The sequence below is a fragment of the Macaca nemestrina genome, chromosome 10 (genome assembly GCF_043159975.1).
Source record: "Macaca nemestrina isolate mMacNem1 chromosome 10, mMacNem.hap1, whole genome shotgun sequence".
Lineage (NCBI taxonomy): Eukaryota > Metazoa > Chordata > Mammalia > Primates > Cercopithecidae > Macaca > Macaca nemestrina.
Genome location: NC_092134.1, coordinates 92353086 through 92381024, shown reverse-complemented (window position 1 = coordinate 92381024; position 27939 = coordinate 92353086). Strand labels below are relative to the sequence as shown.

General features: G+C 35.0%; 1 protein-coding gene and 1 long non-coding RNA gene across 4 annotated transcripts in view; one reads left to right on the top strand and one right to left on the bottom strand.

Annotated features, from left to right (window-relative positions):
* Window positions 1–27939, top strand: part of LOC105470138 (PDZ domain containing ring finger 4) — a 418303-nt gene that overhangs the window by 180277 nt on the left and 210087 nt on the right. The gene's annotated exons all lie outside the window — the stretch shown is intronic.
* Window positions 18245–27939, bottom strand: part of LOC105470137 (uncharacterized) — a 52238-nt gene continuing 42543 nt past the window's right edge. Inside the window, exons 3-4 of one of the 2 annotated variants that reach the window (XR_980325.3) lie at window positions 22915–23144; window positions 18245–18382 (exon numbers count right to left, since the gene is read on the bottom strand). This is a non-coding gene — a long non-coding RNA (uncharacterized lncRNA). Of the gene's footprint in view, window positions 18383–22914; window positions 23224–27939 lie in introns of those variants that run through there. The other variant, XR_003015498.2, reaches the window with a different exon arrangement.

Below are 27939 nucleotides of genomic sequence, written 5' to 3'. Positions count from 1 at the left end.
CAACTCATAATGAACTAAAAGAAAAGGGCCATTAAACTGGAGAATCCCAACAATCAAGTGGAGACATTTCAGGCTCTTAGGCATCACTGCTGGAATAAATATGTTATCACACTAAGCTTTTATGAAAGGCTGTTACATTTTACCAACTTTAATCTGTTTCATTTTTGTGTTTAAAGGATGGGAGTTGCATTAAAATAAAAATTCCATTTGGGTTATTATCTCCCCAGCTGTCTTTACAGACCATGGGGATGGCCAGAGAATATTCTCATTATGTGTGGCGAGCAGTTAGTCAGCGATTGATGCTGCATTAACGCACGGCACAGACGCGTTCCTTTTGTTACTGAATATTAGACAAATTAGTTCTTACAAATGCATGACCCACCCTCCCTCTCCCGTCGGTGTGTCTTCCTCCTCCCTCTTCTCACTTCTTTACTGACTCGACTACTGTGGATGGTTAATATTGCTAATAATCTTCAGTGAGAATGAACTGAGGCATCAGGAGGAGGAAATGGACAAAGGAAAGGGCAGAAAACAGACATTGATTGTTACAGGCAAACAGTATACAAAGGGTTCTAGACATTTTCTGGGATCCCTCAGTGCAGTAATGACAAATGAATGTTTTGTTGTCCCAGTCCCAAATTAATTTTCCCTCCCACTTTTGGTGAGGAATCATTTATCTTCTCAATTGCTTTAAATCTACTTATGTTAGGCTAGAGAGAGATGAGTTGCAAAAAAATTTGATCTAGACAGTGTTTTTATCCTGGAAGCAAAGCGTGGGGATGCACACACCTTTCTTCCTCTTGCCCCCAGTTTTTGTATTGGAATTTTTCATTGAATTTTGAAATTACAGTACAAATATTAAAATTGAAAGATAAACTTCTGCGAATGATCACTGTTTTCCAATTGGATTGTGTGTCATGTATCTTTATTTTGAAAGGGCATGACAGTGAATATCAAGTATTTAGCACTCTGATAATAGATTACATGCCTTTTATTACCAATAATAATATTAGTTATTAGTCTTATTAAAACTAGTATTTTTAGTGTTTACTGGAGGATATTTAGTTGGTGTTAAACTTTATGTTTTCTCATTTAATCTTGAAATGGTCAGTTTCCAATTGTACAGATGATGAAAGTGAACACGAGATTAAGCCCCTTGTCCAATGTTTCCTAGTTTATAAGCAGATCTTGTGTGCATCACCTGAAAAGATACAGTATGAACTATATTTGGTTGATAAATTAAATTAAAATTGACTTTGTTGTCAAATGCTATAATATTAGACATCCTTGAAGTTTTCTTTAAGCATTAATTTTTAGTGTTCTAAATTTTAATTTTTAATATAGTAAATACAGATATACCAGTATTGCTATATTTATTTGGCATTGATATAAACCATCTAACTGAAAACTTGATGGTGGATGGTACTAAATAATTTTTTAAAGTATACAATTCAATGGTTTTGGATATGTTTTGTTTCTTGTTTTATTACAGCAATCTAGTTTTAGAACATTTTTGTCCTTCCTAAAGAAACCCCATACTGTTAGCTGTCATTCTCCATTCCTCTAACCTCTCACTAATATACATTTTGTCCCTATAGATTTGCCTATTCTGGGCATTTCATATAAATAGAATCATACAGTATATGGTTGTTTGTGTCTGTTTTCTTTCACTTAGCATAATGTTTTAAAGGTGCATTGATTTTCTTGCATGTATTTGGTACTTCATTGGTTTTTATTGCTAAATAATATTACATTGCATGGATAAATCATATTTAGTTTATCTATCAGTTGATAGACATTCCCAATTGTTTCCAGATGTGACTATTATGGATAATGCTGCTGTGAACATTCACGTATGAATTTTTGTGTGGATATTTGCTTGCATTTTCCTTGGGTATATACCTAGGAGTGGAATTGCTGGGTCATGAGGTTAAACTCTACGTTTAACCCTTTGAAAAACTGCCAAATTGTTTTTCACAGCTCCATCATTTTACATTCCCACCAGCAATGTACTGGGACTCTAGTTTCACTACATTTTCTTCAGCACTTGCTATTGTCTTTTTTACTATACCTATATTTATGGGTATGAAGTGGTATCTCATTGTGGATTTGATTTGCACTTGCTAATGAATAATGACACTAATCATCTTTTTCTGTGCTTATTTGTTATTTGCATATCTTCTTTGGAGAAATGTCTACTCAAATCCTTAGCCTATTTTTAAATTGGGTTATTTGTCTTTTTGTTGTTGACATGTAAGAGTTCTTTAGACATTTTGGGTACAAGTTCCTTATCAGATATGTGCTTTGGCAAATATTTTTTCTTATTCTATGGGTTGCCTTTTCGGTTTCTGATGATATTTTTAGCTGCACAAGTTTTTAAATTTTGACAGTCTAATCTGTATTTTCTTTTGTTACTTATGCTTTAGGTGTTATATCTAAGAAAGCATTTACTTACCTCAAGGTTACAAGGACTTACTCCTAGGTTTTCTTCTGAGAATTTTGTAGCTTTAGCTGTAAAATTTAAACATTTAAACATTTAAAACATTTATAAATGGCATATAATGGCATAGACCTAATTCTTTTTGGTTTGGTTAGATATATTAGTTAAGTGAACAAAGCATATATTTGTAAGTAACTGTTATATAGTTATGATCATTTCCTAAAACCTGATGCTAAATTTGCCCCGAGGAATTTTGCCTAATAAAGAGAAACAGACATGACACAAAGAACTAAGATGTAAAGTGAAATATGAAAGGGACCACATGAAAGGTAATGACCATGTGTATTGGAAATTCAAAGAAGAAAGATTAGTCCTGGTTTTAAGAAGTGATACTATTCATGATTTTTACTATAAATTAAAAACAAAGGTAAAGTTTTGGGAGATTTTCCCTTATTTAGTAAAGTTCAAGTAAACCACTGACTAGTCCCACTTGTATTTAGGTTTCTGGAGTGTACAGCATTGCTGATCTTAACTGTTCTGTGCTGTAGAGCAGCAGCTCTAAAAGTGTGGCTAGGAAAACTCTGGGGGTCCCTGGGACTCTTACAGGGTATCTGCTAAGTCAAGACAATTTTTGTAATAAGATTCAGACATTATTTGCCTTTTTCATTGTATGAGTATTTTGCTGATTACGCAGAAGCAATGATGGATAAGACTGCTATGCCTTAGGTTGAATTAAGGCAGTGGCACCAAACTGTGCTAGTAGTTGTATGTTCTTACTGCTACAGACTTGCTGTAAAAGTTAAAAAAAATAAAATGAATGAATGAATGAATAAATGCCAGTTTCATTTAAGCATGTCCTTGATGAAGTGGTAAAGTTATTAATTTTATTAGATCTCAACCCTAGAATACATATCTTTTTAATAGTTTGATTAAATGGGAAACATACAGAAAGCACTCCGCTGCATACTTAAGTGATAATGGTGGTCTCAAGGAAAAGCACTTGTGTGATTGAGTTGCAGGCTGAATTACTCACTTTTTTAATGAAACACCATTTTTATATAAAAGATTGACAGACACGCCATGGATATTGACAGAAAAGCTACTGGGTTCAGATTTCACATCATAGCTCACTTTTAATAAATTTCCATTTGTCAAGTTTTGGTGTAGTATCAAAGAATATCCACAGTTATCTGTAAAAGCTATTAAAATTCCCTTTGTGTTCCACCTATGTACCTATATGAATCTAATTATTTTTCATATACATATTTTTCATACAAATATTTTATTCTTGTCATGATTTTGTGTTTGGTGACATATATTTATTTTTTGTTAAAACGTTATTTATGTTAGCCTATGAAAAGGTCATTAGGGTCATTTAAATAAGTATTTATATATTTTAATTTTTTACACATTTTTTTACACAATTACTATCAAGAGCTGTCACCTATATTAACAAAAAGCTCTTTGGAATCTTCGGTACCCTTTTAACCGTGTAAAGGATGTTCTGTAAATAGAAGTTTGAGGACCACTGTTGTAGATTAACTTCTTTTCACTGTATTATTTAAGAGTAGTCTTTGAGACTATAAGAAAGGGAATTTCCACTGCAATTTAGTCAAGTGAAATACTTTATATTTACTAGATTAAGACATGTGAATTGAACAAAAGAGAAGACTGAGTTTAGGATATTCTTTGCATTGTCTATAGTTAAAGTGTATAGTCAAATATGAGATTATAATAGGCACCCACTTTACCATCCATATTTATTTTTATCTGTATATTTTGTGGTATATTTCTATGTCTCTATTACAAAACAGGTTATTGAGATAAATAAATATTAATTTATCAGGCTTTATGTAACTGGAAAGACTCACTATTTATTTGCCCTTGCATTTCTACCTCCTCTAATAATCCATGTGTCCTTCTTTGTAAACATTAATGAACCCTGTATTTGACACCTATTGACTTCCTAGTATGTAACCAGCACCACAAGAGAATCTTGTAATATAATATTGAATAAGGAGCTTTCTTGCTTGGGAGGAGACTTATTGTATTTGTGTATTAAATACATAATTACCATGAGGCATTTCACAACAGAGGTATATATACATGGTATGGGGAAGCAATAACAAAAATGCAGTGGTCATTTCTTCCTGCAGAAGTCACAAAGGGCCTCATAAAGGGAGTGTCCTTGAGCTAATTATCGAAAAATGCATACATGCTTGCAAGGAACACTCCATGCCGAGAAAGAAAGGAAATAAACAGCATAATATATATGAGGAATTGCAAATAACACCACACGGTTGGAGTAAAGGGTATAGGAGCAACACAATAAAAAATGAATAGTTTAGATTTTATCCTATTGGTAGTGGAAAGTTGTTGATAAAGCTTGAGCAGATATAATTTATATTTTACGTAGGTGACTCTTCCATCAGTTTGGTGAACATATCATTCCTTCATTCTGTAAATATTTCTTTAATTTATCCTATGTGACAGGTACTGTGTTCAATGCTGGGATTATAAAAACAAATAAGACATATCCCCTGCTATCAAATTGCTCTAATGTGCTGTTAGATTATCAAGTGTGCTCCCATGGCTTACTGATATAATTAATATTAGTTCCTAGTACCTTGGGTAAGTGAAGCAATTTCAGAGTTTAGTGTTTTTCATTAACCTGTAATGCCTGTGACTTTGGTGCCTAGACAAGATGGCACTGGGAATTAACAACTGTTTGTAATTAATCTTGATGAATGTCTATAGGAAACTAGATTTTAAAAGTCCTTAAAGCACTCAATATATCAAACAAAAAACATGTCCTCAAGGATTCAAAATAACCTCATTATTTATGAAATCTCTCAAATTTGATACATGTTAGTAAAAAATGCAAACAACGGCAAAATAATATAAACAAATACAAATGCATTCTCAAGGGGATTGTATTCTAGTTTAAGTTGAATATGAGTGCCTGATTTACAGCTTAATAAATTTCTGCCAAAATGAAATATAAAGCATAGTTTCTTGCAAAGCATGCAGGAAACAATAGATACAACTTTCAAAAATATAGTAATAGTAGCTTAGAAAGTTACATACATGTTTTGAATATATCCCCCCAGTTATGTTGGACATGTTCTTATACCCACTTTATGAAAGTAGAAACTGAAGAGGACATCAATCCAAAATTGGGCTTGAGTTTGTCTGACCCAGAAGCAGTCTCCCTATCAGGGTAGAAACAGCAGTCAATACCTCCCTACCTTTATCTGCAACACACCTGAGAGGGACCTATGCATCACAGTGTAATTTGATTGGAGAGTATTGAATCTTTGATTCTAGATAGGCTTCAATATCTGACAAAAGTCTAATCAACAGGAAGTGGAATAAATGCATTTCTTCTGGAGTTTTGGGTTATGGACATGATTCTGGTTGTTAGAAGCATCTTAAATTTTTAACCAAAACTCAATGAAATATATGACTTGAGTTTTCCATAGAGAAATCTATCACGAAGACATAGATTAGAGTCGTTACCTTCTAGGTGATAATCACTGTAGACATGACATGATGTCAAAAATTCCAGAGGAATATTATTATCCATTTTATTAAAACTAAGCAAAGCAAAACCAAGGAGGAGTCCTCTTTATTAGGTAGTAGTATGGTGTTATAGGTAAAACAGCTTATTCTGTAAAGAGACTGAAAGTCAGTGGGGGATTCAGACATATAAATAGATGAAAAGATAAGAGAAGTGTATTCATTTATTCTTGCACTGCTATAAAGACATACTTGAGACTGGGTAATTTATAAAGAAAAGAGGTTTAATTGGCTTATGGTTCTATAGGCTGTACAGGCTTCTGCTTCTGGTGAGGCCTCAGGAAACACAGTCATGGTGGAAGTTGAAGGGGAAGCAAGCACATCTTCACCTGGCCAGAAGGAGAGAGAGAGAAGGGGAAGGTGCTACCCACTTTCAAACAACCAAATCTCATGAGAACTCTGTCACAAGAACAGCAAGGGGGAAGTTCACCCTCATGATTCAATCACCTCCCACCAGGTCCCTCCTCCAAAACCAGAAATTACAATTCAACACGAGATTTCGGTGGGGACACAGAGCCAAACCATATCAAAGAGAATAAGGCTAAGGACAATAATTTGGAGAACACTCAATATTAAACAGGTAGATTTAAGTAGGAGAGGTATTTTTTAAAATCTCAAGAGAATAAACTGGGCATGGTGATACGTGCCTGTAATCCCAGCTACTCAAAAAGCTGAGGTGGGAGGATTACTTGAGCCCAGGAGTGTGAGATCAGTCTGGGCAACAAAGAGAGACAGTTGTCTCAAAATAAATAAATAAATAAATAAATAAATAAATAAATAACAATTTTCAAATGAATAAAAATGAGAAAGTAGAGCTGGGAAGTAAATAGTATGAAAACTAAGGAGGTAACTATTTGAAAAAAGTGGGGGTGTATTGGATTACACTTTGTGGTCATGTAGGATACATCTGACAAAGGTGCACTGGATTTGGCAAATGAAAGTTACCTGGTGAACTCAGTATTAACAGATTAAATGGAGAGATGGTGCCAGCTTGGAGAGTGAGCACGTACTACACTTTTAAGAAGCATGGCTGTGAAAAGAAAGAGAGAAAAGGAGGGTGTCATCCTGCAAAGGACAGACTGTCAAGAAAGTGCTTTTGTTGATTTAGATGGAATAGACTTAAGCATGTCAGATGCTAACAGTATGAGCCAGTGGCAAGAGAGTAGTGGGTGATTTATTTGGGTGACTGGCAGTTCCTGTTCTACTCAGGATAAGAGACCTTGAGTTCTTTTCATTTATCATGGCATTTCTGCCCCTGGTAAACTTATTGTTGTCAATTCTTTCACTCTATGCATTCCAAAACTTCTGTTACATGCTTTAAAGTGAAACAAAAAAATTGTATGAGAGTAGAATTATTCTAGAAGCTTATTATGATAAGGCCTTGGCTAATAGGAAATCAGCTTACTTATTAACCCAATTTTTTTCTGCACTTTTCTTTTTATATGAATGAGAAAGTATGTGGAGGTGGGTGATTCAGAATTTAATTTAAAACCAACTTTTTGGCTGAACAGGCAATCAGTAAGCATTTCTTATGTGCTTGCTTTCCCAAAGATATAATGATAGGTGTGAGTGTTGATACAAAGAATTATAGCACATAGTCTTTATTGTCATGAAGGTTGCAATCTGAGGATATAAAACTACACACGTGAAAAGGTAGCTACTAGATGACAATATAAATGACAAATACCATAATGAATAATATGGATTAAATGCAACAGGAATTTAGAAGAGATGAATAACACTAAGTTGGGGTGTTCTAAGATAACTTCTTGGACAAGATAGTTGGCAAGCAAATCCTTAGGTCAGGTAGATCTGGGAAAATGAAGAGAGAAAGGCATTTCATCTAGAATGGAAGAAATGTTTGTTAATTAGGTACTATTATTTGTTGGTCATATACTAGATATTTTAATATGCATATTCATAATTATTTTAATTATTTGTGAAGATGAGACAGAATAGGATTTTTTTTTTGCAACAAGTGAATGCACCATAACTTAATGGGTTGATGGTTTCATTAGTTAATCCTAGAATTCCACTCTCTCACTTGCTCACCCGTTCACTTTCTCTTTTTATTTTGATTTATTTTCTGTTTTTCCTGGCATCTGAATTCCTTTCCAGTGTTTGAAGAATTTCCTCCTATACGAGCATTGGTAGGAGCCCGACCTTACTGCTTTTGAGCTTGTCAAGTCCAGATGCATGCTTACCCAGTGCCTTTATAACAAAAAATAGGGCACAGACATAAGCTCAACTGAAGTAGATGACTTGTCTGGGAACTTGGAATCACAACCCAGTTGTAATGAGACATGAATTTGGAGAGCAAGGGCACCTACATCCAGTCTGTGTGGTAGTGATGGTAATGCATTTGGTGTCGACCTCTAGCAAGCAGTGTTGGTGAGGAGGTGTGGCAAACTGTGGCAGTGGTGGAGGCAGAAGTATTCTCTCTAGAATGGCTCAAGGGCTGCCTGGCCTCTCTTGTTTCATGTCCATTTTCTAAATCAATTATCTTGCCTCCCTAACAATTCCGTAAGCAACCCAGTAATTCTTCCAACAATTGCCTTTTCTGCTTTAACCGGTTAGAATATTCTGTTGTCTTCATTTAAGAATTACAACAAGTGCAAGAATTTAGGATGAGATTATGAGGGCTTTTCATATCAGCCTAAGGAGTTTGAACTTTAATTTATAGGAATTATCCCAATATGAAAGCATTTTGAATAGTAGGATGGCATTACCTAAGGGATACTTTATGAAGATTAACATCAGGGTTATGTAGGATAAATAATTTGAGAGACAGTAACTAGAATGATCACATAGGAGAAGTGGGCCATATTAACAAGGCAGCTGGCTTGCAAGGGAAAAGGTTAGACAGGTTGAGTTTGAGTAGATGCAACAAATACATGATTATGTAATAGCAATATCAGATTGAGCACAGATTAGAGAAGTGATAATCAAAATCTTAATAGTAATAAGGTATGTGTCAGTTACTTTTCTAAGCAAACGGGTTATTGCACTGATGAAGAATTGTAGAATATTGGTCCTCTCCATAATCTTCCCTGACATGCCTGAGGGCTAACATATAGACCACACATGGAAACTGTGGTTTAACAATTATTCTCTGTTTTCAACCTTGCCTCACTTATAATATGTATTTGCATTAGAGGGAAGGAAGCAAGTGTCCATTGAGAACAACCCAAAGATTATTAAATAAGCCTCTCCCTCTTCATTCCCATACTGAATTCATATGAATTTACCTATGAGTCTCTTTTTTTTTTTTTGGAAAGTGAAAAAAGAAGGACAGAAACAAATACTGGCTACATTTATATTATGGGCTGATAGAAAGAAATTGAATTCATAAATGAAGGGGAACAAGAATTATCCAAGAAGTATCAGAATTGCCAGAACTCTTGGCAGCTGAACTTCACTTCCCTGTTTTAATCTCTGGAGGCCTACCCATAAGTGAGGAAGGCTATCACAAGAAGCTGAAAATACCAGGCTTAGATAAAATGATTCCTTTATTTTACATCTAAGATCCTTGCACTGCTGAATAAGAGTTTTAACCCCATTCAATTAGGATATTAAAGGTTGTATTGCTCACACATGACACTCCTCCATTACATTCTTGTAGAATAATTCAAAAATGTAACTTTCTAGACCTTCTGGAACAAAGGGCAAGTAATATCATACATACCATTACAAAGATAACCGAAGACTTCAATGTATATTTCCACGTTACTGTAATGCAGTGGAATTGAGCAAGGTAAATTCCATGTTAGTAGATGCAAAGCACAGAGAATAGTGGGGAAAGCACCACACTGTTTAATCAAGAGTCTTGTTTTGCCACTGACTAATTGTTTACTTTGAAGATATTCTTGACCTCTGTTGGCCTCTGTTTTCTTATCTCTTAAGTGAAGAGATCACTGAGGGCTCTTGGGAAAAGGACTGAGAAATTAGAACTCTGGTTCAGGAAAATAAAATTGGCTACCAGAGGGAGTGAGCAGATGATGCTGCAAGATGAAATTGCAGCCTTCATAGCAGAAGTTGAGAACAGTTGCTATTTTCCTTAAAGGTCATCGTTCATATTCCAATATGAATGGGGTGGTCATGACACATTGAGAACCTGTTGTCTTTGTTAGGATGGGCCCTACCCTTTTCTAGTAGTTATCTGTTTACCTTTTAATATAATTAGGCAGACCAGATTGGTATTTAGTCTTCTTCTGACAACAGCAAATTAGGCTTAACTCTTTAATTACAATGAGAAGGAAATCACCTTTCTGATATCCTTCAATTAGCTCAAGCAGCTGTTAAGTTATAATTAAAATTTCACATGGATCATTTGAGTTCTTGGAATGTTTCCATTTAATAACAAAACATTTGCATATATGCATTCAGTTTTTAACAACCTTTTCAAATCTGTCAATGGTAAACCAAGAACATTGATACTGTATTAAACAAAATCTTCGTAGTCTTGCAAGCAGACAGCTGGGTCCCACAACATGAAAAATGGAAATAGAAGAAGGTGATCAAAAAGTATTAGTGTCTCCAAGTTTTCTGGAGCTTGTTCAGAGAATTAAACTTTTGCTTCATGCATAGTTATCTAACAGGAAGGAAAAAAAAAACCACTAACCAGGAGAGAGTGTTTTTTTGGTGCTTGACAAATGAATGCATGCATTATGTGCATACCATTACTCAGTACAATGACAATCACCCCCGCTGTCTTTACAAGTGGGTTCTTACCTCTATAGACTTTCAGAAGTATAAATGTGAAAGGAAAAATTATACTTGAACATTCAAAGATCCTCTTTTGTTTTTATTTAGTTCTGAGAATTGAACTGACTAAAAAAAATTACTCTCTTTGAAGTTGCTCTGGCCAATATCTCTCTGATATAGCAATGGATTCAATAATCTATGTAGGACCAAGATGTAAGAATAAACATAAACTAAGTATTTAGAAACTGAGAATCTTTGAAACACTGCATGCTGGCTAAATTAAACTGCACTCAATTGAAGAATCATAAGAATATTTTAAAAATTATATTTAAAAGTTTGAATTAATGGCCATTGGATTCAACATCAGAAAACTGATTAAAATCAGGAGAAGTTAAATTATTGTTTCCTCTTTTTAGATATAATTTATGTTTTCTATTCTTTAACATTGGTAGGAGGAAGTGATAAAAAATAACAATGTTGGAAGGTGGTAGGTTTTAGAATCTGTACTGGAGGCCTTAAGCAGGAGTGTATTCATGCTTATTCCTTGGTAGTCTACATTGACAAGAAGAATTCTATATTGGTTAAGAACCTAATGATGTCTTCCCAACCATCAATTTGTATTGTATGTTATTGAATTTCAACCACCAAGATAATTGTATCTCCTGGAATTAAAGAAGCACGTAGAGAAAAGAGATGAAAGAGCAATGTCTGATACCACAATTACACCAGTGTGCACACTTTTGGGTGTACCAGCTGTTATCAGCACATTTTCCATCTGCCTTTCCTAATTTTACTATGACCTTTTAGAACTGATTTCATCTGGTAGAGAGTTGAATCTCACATCATCACTGAGTCAATTTTGTCTTTGAACAACTAAAGGGAAGAATGAGTAACAAGTGGCATTCTGTTCAGAAAAATGTTCCAAATTAGTATTTCATTATTCTTTTGTTGGGAGACCTCATCGTTGAGTGATTTTAAGATTCACTTCAAGTACTTAGGTTTACCAATCTACAAGTCCACAGTTTACCTCAGGGAATCAGGGTTAGAACTAATAAATTCTCAAGCTGTTTTCAGTAGAGAATTATTTTGGAATGTTTGTTTAAAGGCTTTTAATTTTTTATGCAGATGAAAAACAGAACTCTAAAAGGGTGATTTTATTAATTCTGGCTCCAAAATCTAGAAAGATTTACATTAACTTCCCCTCTCTCTGTCTCTTTCTGTCTCCACCTCTGTCTCTCTCTTTCTCTCTCTCCTTCTCTCACACCCACACAAACACTAACACACACACACCCCTACATGAAGACCATGCTCTAGAATATCATGTTTAGAACACTTTTTGTGTGCCCTACGCTACTTACTATCAATAAATAATGTATTCATCCCAACAACCCAACAAGTCCATTTATATTACTATATACATCTACATAAGAGAAAACCGAAGTCATGGAAAGTTAAATAAATAGTGCTTGACATATTCTAAGGCCCATTCTCTTCGCCAGTATGGTATTATTTTCATTTATTCATTAATTAAATAACTTAGTGTCTTCTAGGTCTCAGACTTATCTAGGAGCTAGGCATACAAAGATGAACAAAATGAACATGGTCCCTGGCCTCATGATGTTGACAGCATATGCGAAATTTTCTCCTTACAAATTGATCTTACATCAATGAGTAATTCCTACATTCATAGGCTTTAGCTTAAGCGTATACTGTACCTAGTATTTAATGAGGCTGCTGAGGCCTGCAGTAATGCTCACAACTTTTTGAATTTTGTGAGGCAATAGGTTTTGGCTCGTCTCTGATGACCATGTTAGCCTTGGCTGGCTGCTTGAGTTTTAGCAACAGCTATGCAGCCACTAAAATGTTCCAGTACCCAGCTATTAGATACAAGATCAGTCTCTGAATTGTTCCTGGATATTCCTCAGTTTTCTAACAAGCTGTATCCCCTCTAGTCTCTCTCTAAGAGAGGAAATCTCTGATAAGTGAGAAACAGGCCATATGAAACCCAAGAGCAAATTTTCATGTCTTTCACTTCAGTCAAGATAATGACTGATACTGTTACTCTGCCTCTTGCTTTGGGGACAATCATGAGTGAGGAGGGGAAGATATAAAACATGGGGACAACTAGCAGGTCTGAAAAAAATTCCATTTTGAACCATGTGAATTTGCAGATTTGTGATAATGCCTCAGAGAAGCTTGTTCCCTTAGGAGGAGTTGATATTCTTCTCAGGAAGATTATGGGAGGTTGACAAAAATCACAACCTCAAAATTGTGGCCCTTTGCGTAGCAGCAACCACCCTAACTAGTTATGTATGCTGAAATAAATAATTACATTTAAGTTTACCAGAACTCTCATATATATTTCCTCAGCATAGAAAGAGAATATTTTTATTAAACTCTATTTTCTTATATTTAGCCAATAAATTTCCCAGTTATTCATTTTATTAATAGCATCATTACTGTTCTGCCTTTTCGTGAAATTTTCAATGTGTCAAGAAAAATGTCCTGGGCAATTTCCACACTCTTACTTTCGTATCTACTTACTTTTTTCCATTGTATAGATGAAACTGAAGCTGAAAAATGTTGATTTGCCCAATGTCACCAGCTAGTAAGTCACAGAGTCGGGGAAGAATTTGAGTCTGTTTGATTTCAAAGCTACTTACCTTGAACTAATATGAGTGACAAGACTGTCCTGCCACAGCTGTAAATCACCCATATGTGAAACTTGAATATATTTAACAACTTTCAATGCATCTTATAAAGGTTTTTCTTTGACTCTAAAGCACAGAGCCATGGATGATTTTATTTTGTGTATACACTTTCATCTTCCAGTTGCTTCAGTGATTTGCATGCTCATTTACATATTGTGAGCACATGTCAAAGCTAGGTTATGATTCTTTCTTTTAGCAAAAGCCACTCAGTAGAGATTTTATTTTTTCTACTGGGTTCCATTACTAACATTTCTGAAACAATTGGCCTTTACTTATTAAATTTATTTAAATTATTTAATTTAATGATTAAAGGTCTGGGGTTGATTTGTCTAACAAAGTTTAGAAAATTGTTTAACGATACCACTTCAGCCCATTTCTGTTGTTATTTACATTATGTTGTTAACTGGGTGACTTACCACAAGTCCTTCCTTCTCTCTGGCCTTTACATTTTTCATTCAGAATTATTATTCCTGCTACTTTCTTCAAAGGCATTTTCAATCACCAACTTCTAATATTTTTTTTTATTCTTAGAAGGAAAGAGCTGATTAATTGTATTATGGTTGAGAAGAGTTTGGAATTGAAATTGAAAAAGCTAGAAATCTCTTCAATAGCTAATTTGGGCTAGAAAGGGACACTTCTGTTTTCAAATTACTACATTAATATATCGACTGATTTGCCTACCTCTTAAACACTTTCAGTACTGCATTCTGAAAAGCAATATTCCGTAGACAATCTTCATTTGGAGTTAAGAAACAGAACCTTTAATTAGCAAGCTAGGACTTACTGCACTGACATGGTTTGGTTGTGTCCCCACCAAAATCTCATCTTGAATTGTAACTCCCATACAGGTGGGAATTATAATTCCCAACTGTAATTGAATCATGGAGACATGTCTTTCCCATGCTGTTCTCGTGATGGTAAATAAGTCTCATGAGATCTGATGGTTTTATAAATGGGAGTTCCCCTGCACATGCTCTCTTTTTGCCTGTCTCCACGTGTGACGTGGCTTTGCTCCTCCCTTACTGTCCACCGTGATTGTGAGGCCTTCCCAGGACTGTGGACCTGTGAATCAATTAAACCTCTTTCCTTTGTAAATTACCCAGTCTCGGGTATGTCTTTATTAGCAGCATGAGAACGGACTCATACATGTACAAAGCAAGGTACCTTGTCTATTCTATTGTAACTGTTAGTCTGTTAGGTTTCTCCTACAAGTTTTGTGCTACAATTTAAAAAATCATTTCTAAGAAGCAGCAGTGGATCTTGCTATTCATAGGAATACTAGGTGAAGTTTTCCATAGGGGAATAATCAACATATGCCTGCACACTCGTCCTTTCTAGTTCAGCTGCCTCTTTGACGATTATTATAAGCATCATCCAATGTAACAATTATAAGACATTTGGTTAAGATTGTTGTGTGTCTTTTTCCTAAGATGATTAGCTCCATGAACATAGAAACCATGACTTATATTTCCTTTGTATTCCTCCATAATACCTAGCTATTAGCATAGCTATGCTATGCTATGTTCACAGAGCTATTATGTTCATAGAACTGAACATACTGTAATCTTCTAAGAAATATTTATAGGATTGGATGAATTTGTGTCAGAAATGTTACTGATTTCTTTTGCTTAACACAAGAAACATCTGTAACCAATAAAATAATTCTAGTGGTGCTGGAAATTCAAATATAAAATACTTCTTAAGCAATGTTTAGGATGCAAGTCTCCATCTCTCATGGTGCTTTATGGTGCTTTAGCTATTGTCTGGAGAATCTTTCACAAAAGTCTAGGACCCACTCCCAGACATTCAGTTCCAGCATATTTGGGGTGAGTCACTGGCAACCTTACTTTTAAAATACCACAAGTAATACTAACATGCAGCTAAGGCTGAAACCCACTGGTTTAAAATAAGCACAACCAATTCTATAGAAAATATGACAGAACACTGCCTAGTGAGTTATGTGACTTATTTGGTGCAAAAAAATTAATGAATTTTATATATTTTTCATAAACTGAATAGACTAAAGGTGTAATTTTTACATTAGTAGACTACCTGAAAGAAACTTGATTAAAAATTACCCTTTTTCATATTATAGACCATAACTGACATAGGAAGAGCATGGAAAAGTTACCATCTGAAATGGCTAATGTCCACATGTCCATTGATGATTATCTGCCTTCTGTTGCATGAGGTTTTCTACCTTATTGCAGGGTTACAAAGTTAGAGCAAAAAATTCCCCAAAACACCTATTTATCATTCCAAATAATAAGTAAAGAGAGAGAGTGTGTGTGTGTGTGTATTATTTGGAACATACACATGTATATACATGCATATAGAATATATACAAATATATGTTTGCACACATTTATACATCTTATACAGATTTTCCTTTGACTTTAGAGCATGTATTTCCGTATTTGGTGTGAGTATTTTTGTCTTCCAGTTACATGAAAGATTAGTGTGCCAGTTTACAGATTACACAGTTTTGTCTTTCAAGAATAATCGCTCAGTAGAGACCAAAGTATATAACAAAAGTACATAAATAAATAATCATAGAATTGGCTTTCAGTAACTTATTTCTATTCCACTTAATTTTAAAGGAAAGTCATTGGAAATGCTAATGAAACATATTTGGAAGGTTTCCTCCTAATACAACATGGTAAAAAGAACAAAATTCCGGCCTAAATTTCACTTTTAATTTTTACTTAAAATATGCAGATAAAGATGCTTGTCCCTGAATTGATATTGAGCTTGCTTGTTATGAGTTATGAATGTTTTAGCAGTAAAATTTGGCTTTCTGGAACAAATGGATGTTCAAACCTGATTTTATTAGTGTGGTTGAACATTGTGGAATTAAAACAAGGAAATTTCTGCATATTGCCACAATATGAGGCCTTATGGATCATAAACTTTTCTATTTATATTTCACTGGTAGACATAAATGACATTATCTCATCACAAAAAAAAGAAGCAAGGAATACACAACTGAAGTTTAGAAACGTACGTCTTAGCTACTGAATATCAGATAAAGGTGAAGCTTTTAAATAGAAGGCCCCTTGATTTAGTACCTTTAATGTGCACAGGAAGGGATCTGCACAGCACATCATTAGTGTGACGGGGTGAAAGGGGCAACACGTTTCTTCTGTTACTGTGGAAAGAGGATGAATCTGGCACAGCTCTGATGTCAGAACCTCCATCACCTTTCTCACAGATGATGTAGATTTTAATTGTACTCGGGGCTGACTCGCGTCGCACCAGCTCCTACGTGACATTGAGATGGATGAAGCCATTTGTTGGCATTATCAGAGCCAGCTGTGTGCTTGGCTGCAGCTACAGTAGGCATTTTATCTCATGCATAATCCTCTCATTGAGAGGGGATCACAAGCATCTGAACCATATGGCAAATAATTTTATTATGATCAAAAAAGGACTCTTGAAGCTAGTTAAACAGAAGAGTCCTTGAAATTCAATCAGAAGAAGTTTTATTTTCATGTTGCACCATCATCCTAAATTAACTGTTAGTACTGCCACAATCATCAAGTAGAGCCCAGACTCCTCTACCACCCTTGCTTGCAAAGTGAAAATAAACTTATAATTACTTTATTTTGCCTGGATTTTTTTTTATACTTCTCAATGTGGGAGAATTTATTTTGATCCACATTAGAGAAGAGAATCTGGATTTCAAAGACTGAAGCTGGCTTCTGATTAAAAGTAATAATTGTAAAAAAAAACTCTTCAAATATAAGAACCTTATATCTAATGAAATAAGCTTGAATTTATGTCCTAATTGCAGCTCTCTTAAAAGCTACATAAGATGGAGGTGATACATATATATATATATTTTTTTTTTTTTTTTCTTTAGGAGAAGTAAAGTCTTAAAGAAAATCTATTCTTTCACAGGGTATCCTAATGATCCTGTAAGTTTAGCATATATCTATCTTCAAAGGAAAGGAGCAAACTTGTCTTTTCCACATGGTGCGCTTTCCTGCACATTGTCAAAGAGATACATAGGTCTCCATAGCGAAGGCGTGTAATCCGCTGCCCTTCTGTGCAGGGAAGTGATGAGAAGCAGCTGCTATGGAACAAGATGTGATCTAGTTAGGAGGAATTGTGTGAGGCTCTGGCAAGCAGTTTAGTTACTGCCTCAAACCAGAATGACTTCTAGCTATCATATACCTACACTGTGACTTTTATTCATTACAAACAATGTTCCAAAACTCAAGTTCAAATGTGACAAGTCCCTAAAACAGCATCTTGTGTAATCTTAACTTGTTATGATGTATATGTTCTGTTCTTTTATTATAATTTTTCTTTCCAGAGAAAAGTCCATAAGATTTGGGCCTTACAGCACCTGTCAGTGATATGAAGCTGTAATCAGCAGCTTCCACACCACAGTTTGAGAATGTGAAGTATCACAGGGTCCAAATGGCAACAGCTGCCTTATCTGGAGACTAATCTTTTATTTGGTATTTTATTGACAAATATTAAAGCTAGTAATTGGACTGGGAGAGAATATAGCCACCTAATTTAGAGGAACTTTAATTTTCTACTACTAAATGCCTGGAGCAGCTTTTTGTTCTTATTGCCCCCTCATGACTGAAGCAGAGGAGCTGGCTGAATCCTTAAAATGGTTTCAGATGTGCATTTTTATCTTCATTATTTAAGAACATGTTTGAAAAAAAATATGCTTACTATGAAATATGATAGTGATTCCTTAAGAAAAAATAAGCAAACAAACAAAATAAACAACACTGTGGAATTCTGATTGTAAAATCAAGATGCAATTATTCAGGCTGCATTTGTTCAGGATGCATTTATTCAAGGTGCATTTGTTCAGGTGCATTTGTTAAGGATGCATTTATTCAGGATGCAACTGTTTGGGATGCATCTGTTCCGGATGCATCTGTTCAGGATGCATTTGTTCAGGTTGCACTTGCCCAGGATGGATCTGTTAAGGATGCATTTATTCAGATTTCATTTGTTTGGGTTGCATTTGCTCAGCATGCATTTATTTAGCAGTTCCCTGTTCTCAGCAAAGGCACATGGGGCAGGGCCATGTGTGCTGGTAGAAAGGGTGAGCAGAAAATGGTGACTACCTTCCAGCAACTGCCAGACGCAGGCTTTCTGCATTGAGAAAGTGGTTAAACGTGTATAATTCCTCATCTTTGGAACTTCTTCAACTTAGCAATTTAAAAAGAAAGAGGAGAGAATAAAGAAAGAAAATAATGGCACTGGGCCCTTCATTTGCTTGCCTATTATGGAAGTAGATGTTGTTATAAGTTTAGTGTTATAAGTTATAAGTTCACTTTATCATTTTTCCAGTTAATATAATAATAAAAGGAAGAAGATTATGGAGATTTGATTGGCCTCTGACAAAGAAGAGGCGTTTGGTGGCGTTATAGTTTCACCCAAGTAAGCTTTGTTAGTATGGAACATCCAGTGTATTGCCCAGCTAAATGAAATGTGTCATGATTTTTTCTGGGATAATCCTGGTGCTTTTTAAATGTACCCTCCCCACAGTGATCATTTACACAGTGTTTAATAATTATTATCCAGTATGCTTTCTAAAAGTTTTTGCTGAGTGGCAGAACCTCAGTGTTCAATGCCATGCTACACACCTCATAGGGATTTTGCTGGTAATGAAGGTTGTACATAAATAATGGATGAAGTAGGGTGACAGGGCCTGAGCACTTGGGCTTGACAGATTATCTTGTGATGTATTACAATTAGATATGCGTCCGTGTCACTTCATTTATTCAACTAGTAAGAGTGCATAACTCTTTGAAGGTAGATTTATTAAGAGCTTTACTCATGTCTTTTCAAAATTTAGAATTGATTTTTGAGCATCTCTAACAGCTTTCTAAATCATCTATCCTTTACATTTTTTAAGTTGAAATTTTATGAAAATCTCTACTAAATAGATTCCATTTTTGGTTGTGTGTTTTATTTGTGCTCAAGGCAGTTGCTAGATGACAGATCACCTTGTCATCCGCTGGTCAACAGACTGAATTGGCCTTTGGGAAGGGAGAGTATAGGATTTGTAGTACGGGAATCATAGGTACTGGTGGATAGCAAGTAGCAGACATTGTAATAAAGAATGGTTGTTTCCATTAGTAATTTTGTACACATGCATTTCAAGTAGGGATTGTCTTATTCTTTTTGAAGAAAGTGATGCCAGTGGTAAGAAAAAAATAAATCCTGTATGTTAAGATGCATTTTTCTCTCTTTCTAAATTATACAAATGTAGTTTTTCTAGCCCCCTGGGGTGAGTTACATAAATTAACTGTGACCCACATGCCTAGGACCTAAAACTGCTGGTGCAGTTGCACCTTATCTGAATTTTGCAAAGTCTTACATCTTATCTATGTTTCAGGTTTTTTTTCTTGAAAACTTAATTCGTGTCAGGTTTTTCTGTTCTCTTAGAGTTCAGTAAAATGGGAAATAATAGAAGATATTGGGGATGACTAAGAAGAGAAAAAATACTATTTTTATATGTGAATGAAGTCCATATTGATTTACTGTTATGGACCTAAAGTTTCTAGCAAACTGTTTTTCTAGCTTAGCCTCCATCATATTAAATCAAGTAATTGGTTGTCCACATGAGCATATACATCGGTGTGTGTGTTTTTAATTGTATGTTCTATTTAAATAGATATTTCTAAAATAACGCACATGATTGCAAAAGACTCCCAACCTCTCTGGCCAGAGTAAACCTCACCTTACAGTAATTCAATTCTTAATTTGATGACCCTCTCTTGTATAATTAATCATTACGAAATAAATTATTTTGATGCCCTTTGAATGTTTATTTTTAGCAAAAGAAAGGGTGTTGTATTGACAGATAGCAAGTAACTACAGAAGCAGAAGAAACCCAGAATTCTTGAGATTATCAACATATTCCCTTTCCCCTCTTTGAGCCCGCATCAGTCTCTCCAGGGGTCTGAATAAACAAACATGCTTGTCACTGTAGAACAACTTTTACATTCTTCAGATAAGGACTCAGCTCAGTTTGGGGTCAAATTATACTGGTAGCAAAGCTGATCAGAGCAAACAAGGTTTCAGAGGATTCACTCACTCTTGTAAAAGCTGATTATAATTGATGAACGACCAGCTTGCTAGACCCTGACAGACTGGTTGCCTGGCCTTTGCTCTCTGCCAGTTCAAGCCTTACAAGTGTGAAATAGCCAATTACTGAAATACCTATTGAAAGTAATAGGCCAATGAGCAAATTGCTACTGTGGGACATCGTGGCAGTGGAGATGGAAGGAGGCCAAGATAAAGTTCTGCTCTGAGCAGCTGCTCCCACCACAGATTGCTAATACTATTGGATGACCAAGAGATGAGAGCAAGGTATTTTCCCATTCAAACTGCAAGTGTCCTGCCTTGTATTGACTTAAAGTTTATGATGCATGATACCATCTTGTTATCCTGGTCCTAATTTGCAGAAATAAATCCTCCTTTTAAAAGGTAGTTAAATAGGTAATAAGGATAGTCACGGCCATAGATTTTGTGCAAAAGCATTAAATACAATTTTTGCAGGGAATGAAAAGTCATATAGTGTGCAGAGTGTTAATACTTGCCAGCCATTTGCTATTGACAGAACAATTTATCTTGATAAAGGACAGTGAAAAATTCCAATCTATTCACTGACATCACATTATCAGCAGTAATATATGACTGCATCTAAATATAAGGTTGAGATCTGATACAGCTGAGAAGTTCCTGGTAATTTTCCTGTAAATATATTGTGTACTGGACAATGAACAAATGACACATTTACCATGTAATTGGATAACCTATTTTTATGTGAAATTTAAAGTTTTACTGTGTTTAATGGAATATACCATAATGTTTCCTTTTGGAGGTAACCTGTTTCTTTAGTAAGACTTTAGCAAAAAAATGGGTATTAATGGGTTTGAAAGAGAAGAAAGGTTAGACAAAGAAAGGTAAATTCTAAAATTCTGCATAAGGCAATAGATCCTCTTGGCATTTACTACCATAAGAAAATTACCTTAATATTTACTATAAATTGTAATTATGTTATAGTTATTATAATAGAATATATCTTTTTGTAAGATTAGGAAATTGTGAATTGCATTTTAATTGAAAATGTCTTTGCAAATTGCTCTAGCACAAGTCTGAATTATCTGAAATGTACCTGAGTGGGCCACAATGCAGTTGGGGGATGAGACAGGGGTGGGGTGGTGATCTGGAGCATAGATAGTCCTGTGAGACTGGTAAAGGTGATTTAGACCTAGGGGGAGCTGTTTGAGCCCATTCCTCCCTAGGCTAGGGGGCATGCAACTTCAGCTCCATGAGATTACAAGAGGCAAAAATACAGACACACAAATCCCTGGATGTGCAACACCTTTGTCCCTTACATTCCCTAGTACCTGTACTTATATGGCCTCAAATAGGAATCAAGTCTATCATTGCTTAAAATCTGAAACTTGAATTGATTTGTGGACATGTTGTTTCCAGCCAGGCGTGGTGGCTCATGCCTGTAATCCCAGCACTTTGGGAGGCCGAGGTGGGTGGATCACCTGAGGTCAGGATTATGAGACCAACCTGACTAATATGGTGAAACCCCGAGTACTAAAAATACAAAAGTTAGCCAGGCATGGTGGTGCCACCTGTACTCCCAACCACTCGGGAGGCTGAGGCAGGAGAATTGCTTGAACTTGGGAGGCGGAGGTTGTAGTGAGTCGAGATCGCACCATTGCACTCCAGCCTGGGTGACAGAGCAAGAGAAAGAAAGAAAGAAATAGAGAAAGAAAGAAAGGAAAGAAGAAAGGGGGGAGGGAAGGAGGGGGAGGGAGGGAGGGCAGAAAGGAAGAAAGGAAAGAAGGAAGGAAGGAAGGAAGGAAGGAAGGAAGGAAGGAAAGAAAAAAATGTTATGTTTCCTAGCAAATCTGTGTCTCATTGGTGCACATTCTTTCTTTCTATTTGTCTTTCATGAACACTTTCAGAAGATGAGAGCTTCTTATTATTGACATAAAATAGCTTTGGGGTAATTTGTGTGTTCCATTTTGGATTATAGCTATGAAAAAATTCAAATAGTTTACTATTTTTAACATATTATTCTGCCTGGAGAGGATTTGAGGAATCTATGAATTAAATTAATTATAATATAAAATCTCATATTTAATTATTGAAAACAAAAACTAGCAAAAAAAATCCTAGAGCCACGTCCAAAAAGGAGAAGGATTCTTTGAGAGAAATATCTTGAATTAATTGGCACCGAGTTTAACAATCTGGTTTTGTGACTGCTGAGGCAACAGATGAAACCTGTATGCACCACAGTACAGAGTAGAAAATACAGTGTCCTCTTTTTCCAATACTTACCAAAACCACTTGAGTTACCTCCCTATCTAATAAGCAGGGTACTTGGCTTTCCTTTCTATCTCCTCTTGGTCAAAAAGCCCAGTCCTACTTTTAAAATCAAAGTAGAGAAAGATGAAGAATTAGATAGTTCCTCACCATTTGCCTGCCTTTACTTCCGTCTGCCACAGGGTGCCACTGTTGAAAATAGGTCCTGCACAGTTTGTTGCCACTCTGTCCACAGCTGTGATTATATCCTTGCTGGTCCAGATCTCTGTGCAGGACAGGATGGTTTCTCTAGAGAGGCAGTTCCACTCTGTTGAGCATTTCCAGTGTTTTCCGCTTTTGATTTTATGCTTCACTTTCAACCATTTCCCTCCTAAGCACACCTAATAGTGCCAGAGAATAAATAGGAAGGTGCTTTAAACTCATGCACATGAGAGAGTCATATAGCTGTTCCTCATCGAGCTGTGGAAGGATGAGTATTTGGTGAGATTTAAAGGAATTATATACATGCACATGCACACACACTTAAAACAGAGGCTGTCAGCTGTTATTTTTCAGATAAGTCTCAGTCAAGACCGCCCTGAGATTGAGCACAGAAGTCCCAGTCTAGTCTCCCCCATTTTCTCTCCCGTAAGTTTTTTGGGGTGGGGGCTTTTGGCATCTTTCTTGCCTGCCGATTTCAGTTGGCATTATCTCACTCCATTCAAACCATTATGATATTACTAATTCTTTAAGGGAATGTTAGGTGCTCCTGTGTACATTAGCTCATCTCCTCCCAAGTGCCGAGCAGTCTGGGGAGCCAAGGGGTTGGTGGTCAGTGGCTGCTCTGGATGAAAATGTAAAGCTCTGGCTGCACTTTCCTGCTGGGTGCCTCCTAGGACAATGGAAGTGTACTGTTTCATATTTACATAAGTAAGAGAGTTACCCAAGATTGAACAAATCTTGAAGGTAACTTTCCATTTTCACTTTAAATAAATCATTTTTAAACTTTTCTTGCTAAAAAGTACTGCCCAGATTGTACTCATTTCCTGTTTTGAAATTGTTTTTTCATGAAGATAATTTTGTGTGTGTGTTAAATTCAACTATTAAGTGGTCATATAAAAACAGTGTTGAGTAATCTAATGACCTTATCTTTATTATAGTTTATTAAATGAACTTTGTTGGGAAGGGAAGATAATATTTCTAGGAACTATAAACAGTGTTTCATTTTACCCACGCTACTTTTTTATCTGTTGTCAGTTTCTTAGAATGATATCATAAAATCTTACAGTATAATTGTGGATTTGCCAATTCTTCCTTGTAGTTCTCTTAATTTTTCTCTTTATGCTTGTAAGAATATGTAGTTAAGTGGATATATGATCAATATGGTTACCTTTTCCTCTTGTACTGTTCATTTCATTTATAAGTAAAATTGTTCTTTGTTGCTAATAACCCTTTAAAGCCTATTTTGTTTGCACTTAACATTGTATCAATTCTCTTTTTAATTTTCATTTCATTGATATTTTGTAATTTCCTTTTCTGTCAAACTTCTTATGACATTAAGTCTTTAAGTGTGTACATTTTCAACATTAGATTTTAATTGTTTTTAATTGGATTCTAATTTATTTAAAATTTAATTTCAGAATCTCTGTCCTTACTCATTTATATCATTTTTAAAGTATACATGTAAGTCATAGAATATATTTTATTCAAATTAAATACAAACCAGAATAATGTTTACTCTTTATAAAGTAGCAGTTAAATTATTACAAGAAATTATTGTCTGAACTTAACATCTTTTTATTTTTTATTTGCCATGTTCTATCTTCCATTTCACCACCCCATCAATTCCTCTATACCAGATTAATCAAAATATTTTAATCCAGATCTACTCCCATGTTTCAGATATTAAGCATCTCATTTTCATTACTTAGTAATTAGTCTTAAAATTTTTGTATGCATACTTGATTTAAAATCTGGAATAAATATTTCTGTATATCTCTCAAAGGACCTTAAGATATTTTAATTCTTATCCACCATTTTAAATTACACATTGTTTTTAATCTATTAATTTCCCCCTTGTTTAAAATGCCCCAAACTAATTATAACTGATGATTTTACAGTCAATGCTATTTGAAATAATCACCATACTTACCAATTTGCACCCATTGTTGCTTCTTTTATCTTAGTTCTATTCCTTCCTTCTAGAATCAATTTTCTTCTTAATGAATAAATATCATTAATACTTTTCACCATGTCTACTTGGGGCAAATTCTTGTATTTTGTTTTTCATACTGAAAATTTATTTTTCTGATCACTCTCTTATACAATAAATTAGCCAATAATAAAATTTGTAGTTGACAGTTACTTCCCATTGGTCTTTTAAAAATATTTATCCATTATTTCTTATTTCTCACTTTGCTAATGAAAAGTCTTTTATCAGTTAAATAACTAAGTCCGCCTTTCCTCTCTGTTGCTTAAGATATTTCACTTTGTCTCATATGTTTTACAGTTATACAACACTATGTCTAGAGTGTGATTTCTTTTTGCTTATCTGCTCAGGGCTTGATATTTTTCTGCAGTGAGGAATCTTATTTTTGCATAAATCTGGTAAACTCGTAGCTGTTACCATTCTCCCACATTTTCCCTGTTTTCTTCTTCTGGAACTTCTTTTAGATTTATACTAGATATTTTTAAACCATGCGTATCTTTGTCTTCATAATTACCTGCTTTTAGTCACTCCGTATTGCCTTCTCTTTAATTTCCTCATATCTATCTTCCAGTGTATGCATTCCTCACTTTAGCTATTTCTAATGTACTCAAAAAAAGTCATTGACTGTGTTTATTTTTATTATTCTATTTTAAATATTCCTTTTTATTTTTATGTTATTCTTCTTTTTTCTTAAAATTCAGGTTCAATTATTTACTTCTCTGATCGTTTTAGTCATATTCTATACTCTTAGATTCCCCTATTATATGCACTTTCTGAAATTTTATTTTAGATGATTTTCTGTATCAACTGGCTCTCCATAAAGTAGTTCATCTCTCCATGTGTATTTACAGTTTTTTAGTAAGCGCTTATTTGATGATTTTTATATATAATTCTAGAGTACTATTATATATTACATATAAATATATATCCTATATATATTAATTATTACTCTAAATGGATTTTCTTAAGTTGGCATATTTATATCCCAGGACCAATCTTTCACTACTTTTTATGTTAAATTTTTGCTTTGAGATTCTCTAACTATTAATATAAGGTTTACTTCAAATTACAAACTGTATATGGCACTGGCTTGGAATTTTGATTTATCAGAAGAAATTTTATGTTATTGTTTCATTGTTTTCCTCTCAGGATTCCAGGAAAATAGCAGGCTTCTTTCTGCTATTCTGAGTCAGTGAGTGAATTTTTTCTGGTCTTTTTTCAGGAAGAAGACAGCCCTACCAATTTCTGGTTCATGTGAGATTTAAATCCAACTCCTTGTCTCATCTGAGACCAAGGCATTAAAACACTAGGTCCTGGATTCTGTAGTCAAGCAAAATAAGAAAGAAAAACTAAACAACAACAAACAAAAGAGTCTGTAACTGCCTGAGCTATCATGGCATCCCCTAAAGGGTTTAGCTTTTTCGGTTTTGACTTTATTTTTGCCAAATGTTTATTTGCTTGGTTGGTTGATTTGGTTTGTTTTCTGAACTTGCTATGTACTTTAAAAATTTGCTTGCTTATACACAATCCAGCATTTTAATATATGTGTTGTGAGAAGTGAGGTCTCATCAATGTAGTCCACCATGTTTCTAGGAGACCTCCTTTGTTTTATGCATGATGAATGTGAGATATGTCATCAATGCTTCGCCCAAATTAACCTAGCTAATTTATGTCTGGCAAGTCATCCAAATCTGGCTTCAGTACACTTTCCCTAGTTTCTTCCCTTTATTCCCTGCAAGTCTATACTCCTGCTAGATGTCAGTCTCCTGAGGAATGTATTCACCTTTGTATTTCCAGTTGCTAACTACAGTGTGGGACCTAGTACATGTTTTTATTAGTAGTCTTTTAAACATTTTTGCATATAATTTTCCCCTAAAGGAAAGATGTAAAGCCATACCCTATAAGGGATTAAAAGGGAAAAAAAAGAAAGATAAGATCGTTAAAGTGCTTCACATTGAGTACAGATGGTAAAATACACAGAAAATTACAGTGTAGCCCAGACTTGTAATTATGAAACTTGATATAAAAAATTGATTATTATGCATTCATTTAGCAACTATTCAGTGTATTTCTACTATGTGGTGGATGTTATGCTAGACTTTGGTAATATAACAGTGAAAATGATAGTCTGGAAAGGCAAACAGTCTAGTCGGGGGGAACTGTAGATAATTAAATAGGCAATCACAAGACTGGGTGATAAATATTGATATGGGAATAAGAACACAGTTCAATGTCAAAGTGTGGGGCAGTTATTATTAAAGGAATTTAAGTAAAACTTATCAGAGGAAGTTACATATAATGGAAAACTGATGGATGATAGGGATGAGCCAGATAGATGAAGAGTCAGGTATACCAGAGATATAAACTTGGTTCAGGTATAGGGAATAGCATTTTTAATGGTAATAAATGCATTTGCATAACTATTCACATAGGTAGCTAAAATGTTGACTGAGGAGTGAGGGGTTGAGGAGGTATGATCACAGTTAAGTCTAGAGAAGGGGCTAAATCATGAAAGACATTATAAGCCATTTATGACAGCTTAGACTTTATCCTGAAGGCACTGGAGAAATATGACAAGGATTAGAGAAATGTTATGACAGGATATTTTAATTTGGAAAGAAGTCTATTCAGGATAAACTTAAAAAACTTTTACCCACCGTAGGTTCTTGGGCTCCCATGAAATAGAAATTGACATGAGGTCAAGCAAGTTCCCCAGACAGAGCTTTATTAGGGACTTGTGCTTGAACACAAGGGAGACAGCGCTGGAGCGAGGGTTCTCTGGCTACCTCCTTGAGGATAGGTCTTTACAGTGTTTTAGGAAGGGTGATGTGAAAATGCATGAGGCACATGAACAGTCATTACATGTGTGGAGTGGAACTCAGGGTGGACAGGCAGGCACAGTGAGAAATCATGTTAGAACATATATGACATGATTAAAAAAATGGCAGATAAGCCCCTTCCTGGGAGGGGAGTTTAGTATTATAATG